This window comes from Syngnathus scovelli, chromosome 1, assembly GCF_024217435.2.
Source record: "Syngnathus scovelli strain Florida chromosome 1, RoL_Ssco_1.2, whole genome shotgun sequence".
Taxonomy (NCBI): Eukaryota; Metazoa; Chordata; class Actinopteri; order Syngnathiformes; family Syngnathidae; genus Syngnathus; species Syngnathus scovelli.
In genome coordinates, this window is record NC_090847.1 from 8,035,001 (window position 1) to 8,046,743 (window position 11,743).

An 11,743-nucleotide genomic window follows, 5' to 3' on the forward strand; every position below is an offset into this window, starting at 1 on the left:
GTAAACAAACAAATCACCGTACTGGCGGGACAGAGAGTGGCTGCTGCGTGTGCCATCTTGCATATATATATAATAACTGCTAATTAGATGCCATTTACTTACATTTCTCAATGATGAATTGCATTCTTATCCAAAACTCCCCTCTGTGCAATAAAGTATTCCCTTCAATAACTCTAGTAAAAATAACCCGAATGGAAGGCATTGAATAGCTGCCTCACTACATTGTTCAAATGTCTTGATCATTTGTGATAATGCTGCAATCCAGTCTAATTTAGAGGCTAACTTGTATCCAGCTTCTTTCCCTCTTGTCAAATTCAATTTTTTTACCATCGTGTCCCCACTTTATTCTTTATGGTCATTAAAAAAACCAAATAACTCAAGCAAACATAAAATGCCTTTATCCACAAATGGACAAAGCACAGAACTGTGAAGCTTTCCGCTAATGTCTGGCATGCAGAAATTACACCAAGAGCACCAGCAGAATACAGGACAGCATCTAGGGAACTGCATCCAAGCTGCAAACTACCGCTGACCGAAAAGAACATAAGGCTTGCCTTTTTTTTTTTGCAAAATAATCACAAACACTTATGAATGAATCCCAGGACTTTTGGGGGGAAATTCTATGGCCTCATGACGTTTGGCGTCAATGTAACATAGCATCAAATTGTGGTAGTGGTGTGATGGTTTGGGGCTGCTTTTCTAATTCAGGACCTGGATGAATTGGTTTGATTGATGGCACCATGATTTCTACTCTTTACTAGAAAAGGGGAGGGAAGAAGGTTTGGCCATCAGTTTGTGACTTGAAGCATACTTGGGTTCTGCAGCAGGACTACCATCCAAGACATGCTTGCAAGTCAACTTCTGAAAGGCTCAAAAAAAGGTTTTGGAGTGGCAAAGTCAAAGTCTAGACTTGAATCTGAATGAAATGCTGTTGCGTGACCTTAAAAAAAGCCACTCCATGTTTTTACTGATTTAAAGCAATTCTGCGAAAAAGAGTTGTCCAAAATGTCTCCACCGAGATATGAAATACTTATTGGCAATTATAGGAACTCTTGATTTCAGCTGCTGATGAGAGTGGCCCAACCAGTTATTAGGTTTGATAGTACTTCAACACGCAGCACTGTGTAGCTCTTAATTTTTTTTTCATCCATCCACCACTTAATAAATAAAACCACCATTTGAAAACGGCATGTTTATTTTTACTTGGGTTATTTTGCTACCATTGCCAGTAATGAGGGCAAAAGTTGTCGCTGCCACTGATGCACTTTAGTGTGTTGTACAGCGTGCTCACATTTCCAGGTGATTTAAAGGCAGGCAAAAGACGTGCTACTTTGTCTCACACAACACAGGCCTCAGCTCGTAACGTACGTGCCACACTTCCTTGCCGGCTTCTTAAATCAGTCTTTATGTCTTCCAGTGCCGACAAATTAAACTGTAAAAGCTTTTTAAAGGCCCGGAATTGTGTTAATGAACAGGTAATGATCATGTTGCCGGGATATTTATTGATCATGTCTACCGTGAAGGAATCAACTAATGGCGCTGTGACAATAGCTAAATGTGAGGCTGTAAAAATCCCGACACATGTCGTGCACCAATGAAGTTTATATTGCATCAAATAGGGCTTGTAATGCTCTGATGCGTATAACCCCATCAACCCCGAATATCGTTCATGCTGGCTTGCATAACATTACCAATAATTGAGACGAGTGTAAGTCACTCTTTTCATGCTAAAAAAAAAAAAAATAAAAAATACTGTTTGAAGTGATGAGGAAGGAGTGTGTCTACAAAACTCACATCACCAGACACTTCATATGGGAAACAATGCACTTCACTGATGGCTCACTATTTCCTTACAGTGCTTTCTTTTTGTAGTAATTTAATTTAATTGACTGTAATCTGTCTTTTTCATTATGGTCTTCTTTGTTAGGTCTGTCTGTATAAGAACTGTCAGTGGAATACGTGGAAGGAAGGTCATGAGTTAAGAAAGACACTATTAGTTGAATTGGCATGGCAAAACATGCTATGGAAGAATTGACATGAAGTGTCAATAATCCAATGTCTGAAATGTCGAGACAAAATTTCATAAATCACATTTTGGTGAATTTCATAGTTTTTCAAAAATCGACATTTTTGTTCAGTCCTGACGTGTGGGTGTTATTTTTACAAGTTATTGACCACTCTAAAGTGTTGAAAACAAATTGCTCTTTTTCATGATGCAAAGTTTCTTCAACTTCTCCTAAAAAGTGATGATTTTGGATATAGGAGGATTCCACCCCATATGTTTGCAAAAAGTGGCCAGATAGATTCCAGCTCACCAAAGACCCCAATGAGAACCACCAGGATAGAGAATGGATGTGAAAATGTAGGTGGAAATATTTGTCAGTGTAAATTGCATGTTTTTCTAATGGATACATTCTTCCGTAATGCCTCACAGTAGAAAGTGACAAATGAAATCACAAATGATCCTCCGTAGGCTCCCCTAACTCTTGAGTTGAGTCGTCAAATGTTCACTTTGCTTCCATCCCCATCTATGTCTAATAAGAGCGCTTGCATGAGATGTCAAAACAGCTCTTGTCTCTGCTCCATTTATAGTCCATGCACAAGTATGACTGTGACATATATAGCTCATTATATAGACTTTTCCACCTGAAAATGATCGCTTTGAAATAAGCGACGGAGTAGAACGTGAGTCGAGTAGGATATGTTCAAATCACCTCACAAAACAAACCAGCTGCTCCACTGGGAATTTGACTGCATTTACATGTTAAATAATAACCCGAGGCAAAAGTTAGACAGGATCAGAATACCGTTGTCAGTTTTCTCACGTCGCATGGCACTTGGGTGACGAAGCGCACAGAAAACACAAAACGCATTCTCGGCTTTGTGTCAGCAGCTGTCGTGCACTATTTGACCTGCTCATTGCAAATTTTTACATGGCTCTTCCATGCCAGCGATGCCACAACTTGTATATAGAAAGCAGAGCTGTATTTTAGTGGCTTTAATCAACATTTTATATGTACTGTTGGATTTTGAGACAATTTAGGGAGCGCGTTATCTGCGCCTCACGGCAAAAGCCATTGCCAATCACCTGTTATCCAATTCACTCACTGCGTGCTCGTTTGATTTCTTCAGATTTAGGAAAATGCTAAAACACTGAAGCACAGATTAGACTTACACAGGTTGGTTGAGTTCAATCACAATTCTTGTTCAGAAAGCTCTGTTTTCAGGAAAGTACAATACAGCGCTGGGCCCTTCAAGAGCAGAAAGTCTCCATTCAGAAAAGGCAATGTTCAAGGTTCTTTGATCAGCTTATATTCAGTAGCACATTGTGGGCCGAGATTTATGGGTGATGAGTCTTTGAGGTGAGGCAAGTTCGCCATGGGAGTGGGTGCTGGTTATGGGCGATTCGGTGTGTGTGGGGGCTGTTGTCTTCCATCCCGTCTTTCGGCTTTGGCGATCATCTTTGGTCGAGTCCTTGGCTGGCTCCCTCTGGCACCTGCTGGTTTTATCTCCACGTGACCTTCCTGTGAACATTCTTCTCCAATCTTGGACATACACTGTCGTACCTCATTCTTTCAATTTTGTCATTTTGTACGAAATTATGTTAGCTTTTGGCTGTGACATCATAAATCTATTGCTGTTCCCTGACTATGTAAAGTTTGTTCTTTTGATACTTCATGTCTTTGCTTATTCTTAGTTTAATCATGCTTCCAATCGTATCTTTTCTTTGTTAGGCAAAATATTTCCCTCTGTGCAGAGCGTTCAGTAGTAATCAAAAATTGGCGTCTAGCATTAGTCAAAACATAAGATACAATCAAGTACTGAACGGTCAAGACGACTCTGGCCGTGTCCATAATTTAGAGAAAAACATCAGGCATGCATTACACAGTTCCTTAAGGGTTATTAAGCTATTTAGACAATATATCAAAAGACATTTGTTATTTCAAAGTGCTCAGAAATATATATCAGATCATGAAGTTTATAAAAACCTTTCTCATTACCACTTTGGTGTGTAGGTATAATTATATGCTTAAATTTTTTTCTTTTATTGATTTAATATGTGAATATACTTGTCTGCTTATGTACTTTATTCAATGAGGTTTGAGCACATCTGTTTTTGTAGCTAGGCAGGACTTTTTGTATTTTGACCCCATTCCTTCAGTACCTCCAAAAACCCACTGCCGCTATATCATGCACACTGCTCATAAATAGATGAACACAAACTAGTTAACATTATCTTATTTTGTCAATGGAAATGCTCCAGTTCAAAGCATCATTCAGTGAGTAAAAAAGTGGTCTAAAATCATGTAGAATAGCTCTAGCAATGTATGAAGAAATACAGCGCAAACCCATCCACTTTGACATTGTAATTTTCTAATCTTAACCGAATGCCTCGATTTGGTCTAATTTACTGTCCCCGGAGGAAAACTTGTCTGGTGGACAGGATAAAAAATGTGGCATTTCACAAACAACAAACACAATTAAAAACAACCTAGACATCTTGATCCACTTTTAAATAAATAAACAAATAAATACTTTAACTTTTTGTGGCATTGTGCAAATTTAGAAATGATTATCACTTCAGGGAAAAACTAATTTTAGATCATATATAGTTCTCAGTTAATATAGTGAAGGGACAAGACAACCCTCACATAAAAAGGCAATGAATAGAAGTACATCAATAAGTTAAACATTTCAAATTAATTGGTAATAAAATGGCAGTAAAAAGAACGGCTAAATTGGCTTTTAACTTGGAGAATTATGAATGTGTTATTCCAACGGCAACTCAGATCACCTCCTGGAAGAAACAAATTTCTCTCCATTGTGAAGCAGTTTGAAGAGCAACAGGTCCAGACAAATTGAATGAACGTTCCTTATGAAGATTAAACAGAGATTTATCCGAACCAAGTGCATTCTGGGAGAGACACATCGGAACATTCCCATAGTCACAAATTCATTTTTATGTTCGTTTTCGTTATGTTCGTTTTATGTTTGAATATTGAAAGCAATCATGATGAGCGCATTACTGCTGTACAGTATATATATTAAAATGTGCTAAGAACCACTAGAAAAATATTTCACCTTGGCACCTAATGGAAGAACAAGCCAAAACAATCAGACATAATTATTGAAGATAAATGTCCTTAAATGAAATAAATCAATGTCAAGCGTGCCGAACAGATCTACCACAAGTGGAAAATTCTCTTGACACAGCTGAACTAACAAACGTACCCGCAAGAAGGCCGTCTGAAGTGTACATGGTCAACAATCTAAATGATGTAGTAGTCATAAGTCATCCTTCTCGTGTCCTTACTGTTTGCCATATTTACTTTTTGATCTTCACGGCTGATCTGTGTGCTTAGTGTGTGTGTGCCTGTTAAACAGATCGGCCAAAGCGCTCATCTCCTTGGCCTTCTTTTAGTGGCTTACAACAACAACCATGACTTTAATTGTGACGTTCTTTGCTTTGTTTTTTTTTTTTGCCCATGAGTGTATTAAAGTTCCTGTGGAATGAAATCGTAGCGTTGTCAAAAAAAAAATTGTCTTTGGCCTCTATTTTTGTGATTATAGTCCCCAGAAACTAAACTGTTTTGAAGAAGAGCCTCCTCACATGATTTGCTTGCTTTTGTGATTGCAATGTGATTCAGAGTTGAACAAGTGGAATACAAATGAAACAACAGAAAGAGAATCAGGGAGGGGCGGGGCGGCACTTACTGACACTCTTGGCCCCAGCAGGAGACCTTTTCAGCAGGACAAACACCACAGTCACTATCTGACTGCTCGTAAAAGCTAAAATATGTTTTTTTTGCCCCAAATTAAATGTCAACATCAATGTGTAGATTGTGTTTGGGTATTGCCAAGAAATGTCATGTCACATTAGGGTTGATTTGCTAGGGAAGATGGCCCCAGGATCAATATACCTCTCTCACATTGTGCAACATTTTCTCTTCAAAATAGTGTTGACACGGTCCTATTAAACTTTAGATAAAGAAAAGGCATTCTGGCTTGAACAAAGACTCGGCTTTATTTTTTTTCGGAAAACTCATCTTTGTTAGTAGCTTGGTACATTTGTGACAGTTCCGGTTTGCACTTTGCTTTTTCAATATGAAATAAATCTGGATTTGACTGGAGACGAATTTGCTCGTATTTTAAGAGGCTCAAATGTAGTCGTTCGTTCGATGTGAATGTAAATTTAGCAACGGTTTTCATTACTTGGTTAAAAATTCTAGTAGTTAATCGTCCCTCCCTCCCCTCCTCCCTGGAGATACCTTTTTTCCCCCCACTACTACGACTACTGGACTTCAGTGTATGTGGATGTGTGAGTGGGTTGAATATGTTACACTTCACAGACGAGCTTACATCCTCTGTCATCACTCAGTGTTTCTCACTTTTTTTGTGGCCGTGCTGATTCTTTCGGTGACTCGTCGCTGTGAAGAGGCATCTGATCAATATTCAATCTCAGTTTCTCTCCACATTACCATCTCATATTGAGGCGCTCAATTGCAGTGGAAACGCAGTGTGTATGGACGCTGCATTTGTCAATCATAGGAAGGTACAAAATTTAGTAACACAAGCTGATCTGATAAGTTCTAAAAGTTAGCGATAGTGCTGGAGTTATTATATTTATAATAACAGTGTTGACATCAAATAAAATCTCAGGTCAAGCAAGGCAAGATAAAATTAGATGATAGCAAAAGTCATTTGATTTGAGATAACACAGATATACACAAGAAACTAAGATAGCATCCATCCGTTGTTTTTACATGGCTTATCCTGATACCCTCGCTGAGTTTGGGCAGAAGGCAAACTACACCGTGGACTGGTGACTAGTAGAAGCAACCATTCATACTCATGTTCACACCATCACTGAGTGGGAATGGAACCAAAGTTGCCCGCAGCGAGTACTACTGCCATTAGTGAGTGACTCAGACATTTGTGATGATGTTCATGTGAAAACAATTTCCCAAATTCTTCATTTGTCAAGACTGTTGGGTAATGCTGACAATGACCCTTTTTGAATTTCCAGAAATGACACAGAACTGCCAAAGTGACAAAATACGATTATCGATCTGCCTTTCCCCCAATGTCAGCTGGGATGGGCTCCAGCACCCCGCCCCCCCGTGATCCTGAACGGGATGAGCATATTATGGATGGATGGATGGATGGATGGATGGATGGATGGATGGATGGATGGATGGATGGATGGATGGATGGATGGATGGATAGTTCCATGCTTTGTTTCAGACGTCAGCGCATTGTGACTGATGTGCTGATGTTAGTCACGCTAATCTAGGTGTGTTGTGTTTCCATTTGTGCTCAGTTTATTAAGATCACCCCTATTGACTGGCAGTCAGTCCAGGGTGTACCCCGCATTTCAACCACAGTCATCTGGGATAGTGTGTTGGCCAACCATGACCCTATCAGCGATAAGCAGTAGACAACTGATGCTCAGCCCCTTATTTGACGCATATTGATATTACTACTCAGTTCCTGCACTTCAAGACAAATAATTAGATCAGAAACAGAGACGGTCAATGTGGAATCGGGACAATAACATCACTGAACAGAAGCACAAGCAGAAAAACAGATGCACTCTGTTGTTGCTGTCACAGCATGTTTCTTTTCATGTATTTCTTTAAAGCACATGCCATACAACTAAACAACAAGGCATTTTTTTTTTCTATGCAAGATTTCCATTTTCTTTGCGCTTGTTTCCATTACGGTCAGTTGGGTTGGGGGGGGGGCTCGACTGGTCGAAAGACAATCACAGGTCACCTATTGTCAACAACAACCCTATTTTACATTTACATTCACACCTACACTGGAGTACCCATAGAAATGTAATGCAAGCACACAAAGATCATGGAAAACTGCATGCAGAAAGACTGCAGCAGAGATTTGAACCTAGAACCTCTGAGCTATGAGGCAGACATGCTTGTCATTACTTCAAAAATGTACTTTTAAAACTATGTTTGAAACCAGCACATAATGATGTATTCTTTTAAATTGACATTTTACGAAGGTCATCTTTTATAAAGGTGTGTTTATAAACGCCGATTGAATAAGCCTAACCTTGACTCCAAATTTTAATCTCTGTTTGAAAATGTTTGTTTAACAGACAAAAATGATCAAAATCATACTGCACAACTTTTCCACGAAAATCAGGCCTTTTAAGTTTTTGGCCTGTGCTTTTCCCACCGTACAGAAGGACAAATCATTTTCAAATAAAACCATCAAGAAACTGAATGTTATAGCATGAGGCGAATGTGATTCATTAGATTGAAGCCATAACAAATGAGATCCAAAGTCATTTCATATTGTTTGATTTAATAAGAACAGATCTCACCTAGTCATCCAGGAATGTACCTTATATCACATCAGCAATGAAGACCACCCACCGTGCTTTATCTGGCAGTCACAGAAGCCCTTCTTGTCAGGGTTCTACACTGTCAACATATTTTTCTTGTGTTGTTCATACTGTATATCTCATAATGTGAAGCAGGCAGACATTTTGTACTCTATTTCTTCCCGACTGTTGCAAGTGAGTATTTTTTGCTTTGTGTGCATCTTGTTACAAATAGAACAGAATAACAAATCCGGCCATGGACAGTAATGGAAAGGAAGTACAGGCACTTTCTTATTCTTTCATAATAGCTTGTTAGTAAGCCTTTAACAAGAACGACTGCTTCCTAACTTTCTTACAGCAATCTCCAAGCTTCTTGCGCCAAAAGGTTGTACCGTTATTGTTTGTTTACATTTTAAATTGCTTGCAGGATTTCTTTCATTCATAGCAGCATTTTCCAGGGATTTTCTCTGGGTTTAAAATTGCTGGCCAGTTTGTGGATTCGTTGTCAAGCACTTGTGTGTGATTTTGATGCATTATGGTTGTTATTGTTCAGAGGAACCCACTATTCACCCAGACCTAGATGCTATACAGTGGATAGCTCGTTTTGTTCTAAAATCCCTCAGTAATCCTCTAATTTCATGACGCTTTTGGTTGTTTAAACAGCCTCCCTGAACACAGCCTGGCAACATAATTGATCCATCACGTTAGCTTATTGCTCGAGTGTTTCCTCTCCGATGTAAAAGTAATTATTTTGATATATGGTCACCAAAATCAAGCAATATTCAAAACACTGTGGTGCATTGACATCCCCCAAAACATTTATCTTTTGTCTCTTGAGAGAACATTTTGCCAGATGGGCTGTAGTTTCTCAAGATACAACAACCCACAGGTGGGGAGTTTGAGTGGGGCGGTACACCTGTCAAACGGTAATGCTGGTGTCCTCAGGAGAGCTCGGGCAGGACTAAACCTCCCATGGAGCAGAAGGGCAAAAGCTTGCTTGATCTTGATTTTGTCTGAAACCCCCCCAAAAACAAACAGCATGGGTGCTGTTGCCACTGGCCAGAACTACACATATAACGCTGCTTCTTTGAATGCCCCTCCAGCCCTACTGTGTTTGCATAAAGATGGGATTCAAGGAGCAAAACAGCTTGTTGTCGTTGCAATTTACCATTGTCATACATCCTTGACGTTTCTTAGAATGTTTCATTTGATCTGCAGGTACAATCTACAAATCTTTTTGAAAGAATGTCATTCCCGCATTTCTTTATTGTCTAGGTTCTGGGGATACGTGATAAGAAATTACCCAGTGCAGTCCATGTGTACACTAGTACAAATAAAAGTATAAAATATCTACTGACTCTAAGGGAATCTACATAATACTGTCGATGACAGTTTTGGCAAATCCACTCCTCTACATCTGTAACCTGTCTTTTATAGTTGGATGATTTTGACAAACGCTAAAAAAGTACAAAGCCTGGAATAAATGATACTGTGCGATACAGACCTGTCATTACTCAGTTAGTTTTCAAATTCTAACATATTGAAAAATACATTGATAAACCAGTTATGAAAAACAACTTTGTGCAACCACATTAAAAGGTTATGTTCTTTAATTGCCTTCCGTCAGGCCTGTCCTCTGATCCCAACTTCTTGCAGAAGCTGTGGAGCGTAACTAGCATTTAAGCCCCTGTAGCCCACCTCTACTGGCCTGTTGGACACACACACGAGGACAGGTCCTCGATTTCAGCTGCGAAATTGGCTTACTGACGCTTTTTCGTTTTGTAGGCCTAATTGATGGCATGCTCCCAATGCTCAACAATGGAGACGTGTGCTGCAAGCGTTGCACCAGAGGATAAGATCTGTCGGCAGATTGGTGTCTGCAGTTTCTGGTGGAAAAGTGAGCTTCTGATTCAGGTCCACTCACATTTGCCAATTCCTTAATGAAGGATGTTAGGCGGTGCGGAGGGTGCTTGTCCATTTAGGGGCATTGCATTGATCGCTATCCAAACAATTGAACACTTGGTTGTGGCACCCGATGTATTTTCCTTTGGGAGGGCTAGTTTTACAACCCACAAAGATGTTTGAGGCTTGCTGCCGGTCTGCACACACAAAACAAGCTGGGCTCTTCTCCAAACCAGAGCTGTAGATTGGCCGCAGAATGTACAACATGTGGCTCTGTTGATAAATCTCAGCCGTATTCCTTATCTCGTTAGTCATTACATGTTATTTTTCCTCCTCCCAAACCATCTCACCTTATCCAGCGAGCTTGCTGATCTTGGCAGATGTCTTGCCTCCTGATGGTGCAACTCCTCCTCCAGTTCAGCAAAGGCAGTCTTTTTTTTTCATTTTCCATCATTTCTGCCCAGTTACACTGCATCCCAGTGTGTTTAGCTCCGGTTAGTGATGCAACAAGATCCCATTTTCTGCTGTTGCTTAGGTAGAGGCTGCACCTCATAAAAATGGATCCCAGGTTACTGTGACAATCACCTACAGCCTAGCTTTAACACGTTTGTATTCCTCCATCGGGTTCGTTATTGACAGAGTGAGTGTGTTCCATTCCCGGACAAGTCAATGTTGCTAAGGCAGCCAAAGCCACTTCCTCACCTATGTGTTCACCCAATGACATGGGATATTTTGACCTCATTGATAGGGAAACGGCCAGCAGTCCAAACTGGAAACATCAGAGCTTCCACTTTGCTGATGGAGCCGTGTTGTTAATTTGCTTTGGACTGTTGATGGTTTCCTGCCTCAGTTGTTCCACTAGATAGGAGTCTTTTATGTCTATGCTATAGCTCTGTCCAAGAATTTTGATAGACTTTTCCCTTTATGGCATTGGCTCATTGTTGATGTAAAACCCGTTATTACTGAGCAGACTGGCATCAATGGAAACAGTTCTCAATATGCCGAGCTTGAGCTCCGCTTTTGCCCAGTGGATATTTTTTCGGTGTTTATCTGATAAGCATTTGATGCATGTGATTTTTGTTGTTACTGTACCCATGCCATCCATGGATGCCCTGATTAGAGGATGTAGACTCTGCTTCAAACATTTCCTCCCAAACATCCGACAGGACGCTCCAATAATCAGCTCCACTGCCTTGTAGAAAGTCAGGAGAGATATGGTTAAGCTTGCTCACCTCAAAGTTCTGGAAAGCAGTTTCACTAGCCTGTGCTAGGGCATATTGCTGTGGTTCTGAAAATGAGCTTTTTACCAACCGTTGATTGCTCATTGGGACCTTGAAGAACATGAAAGTTGTTCACTGCAGTAGTTTGTGAAGTACATGCCCAAAACATTTTGTCCAAGTCTTTCTTTGTTCTTTGGACTAATTGGATCTAGATCTAGATGACATGGTTATTCTCCAGTGATGCCAAGAATTGATTTATCTAACTTCTGCTTGG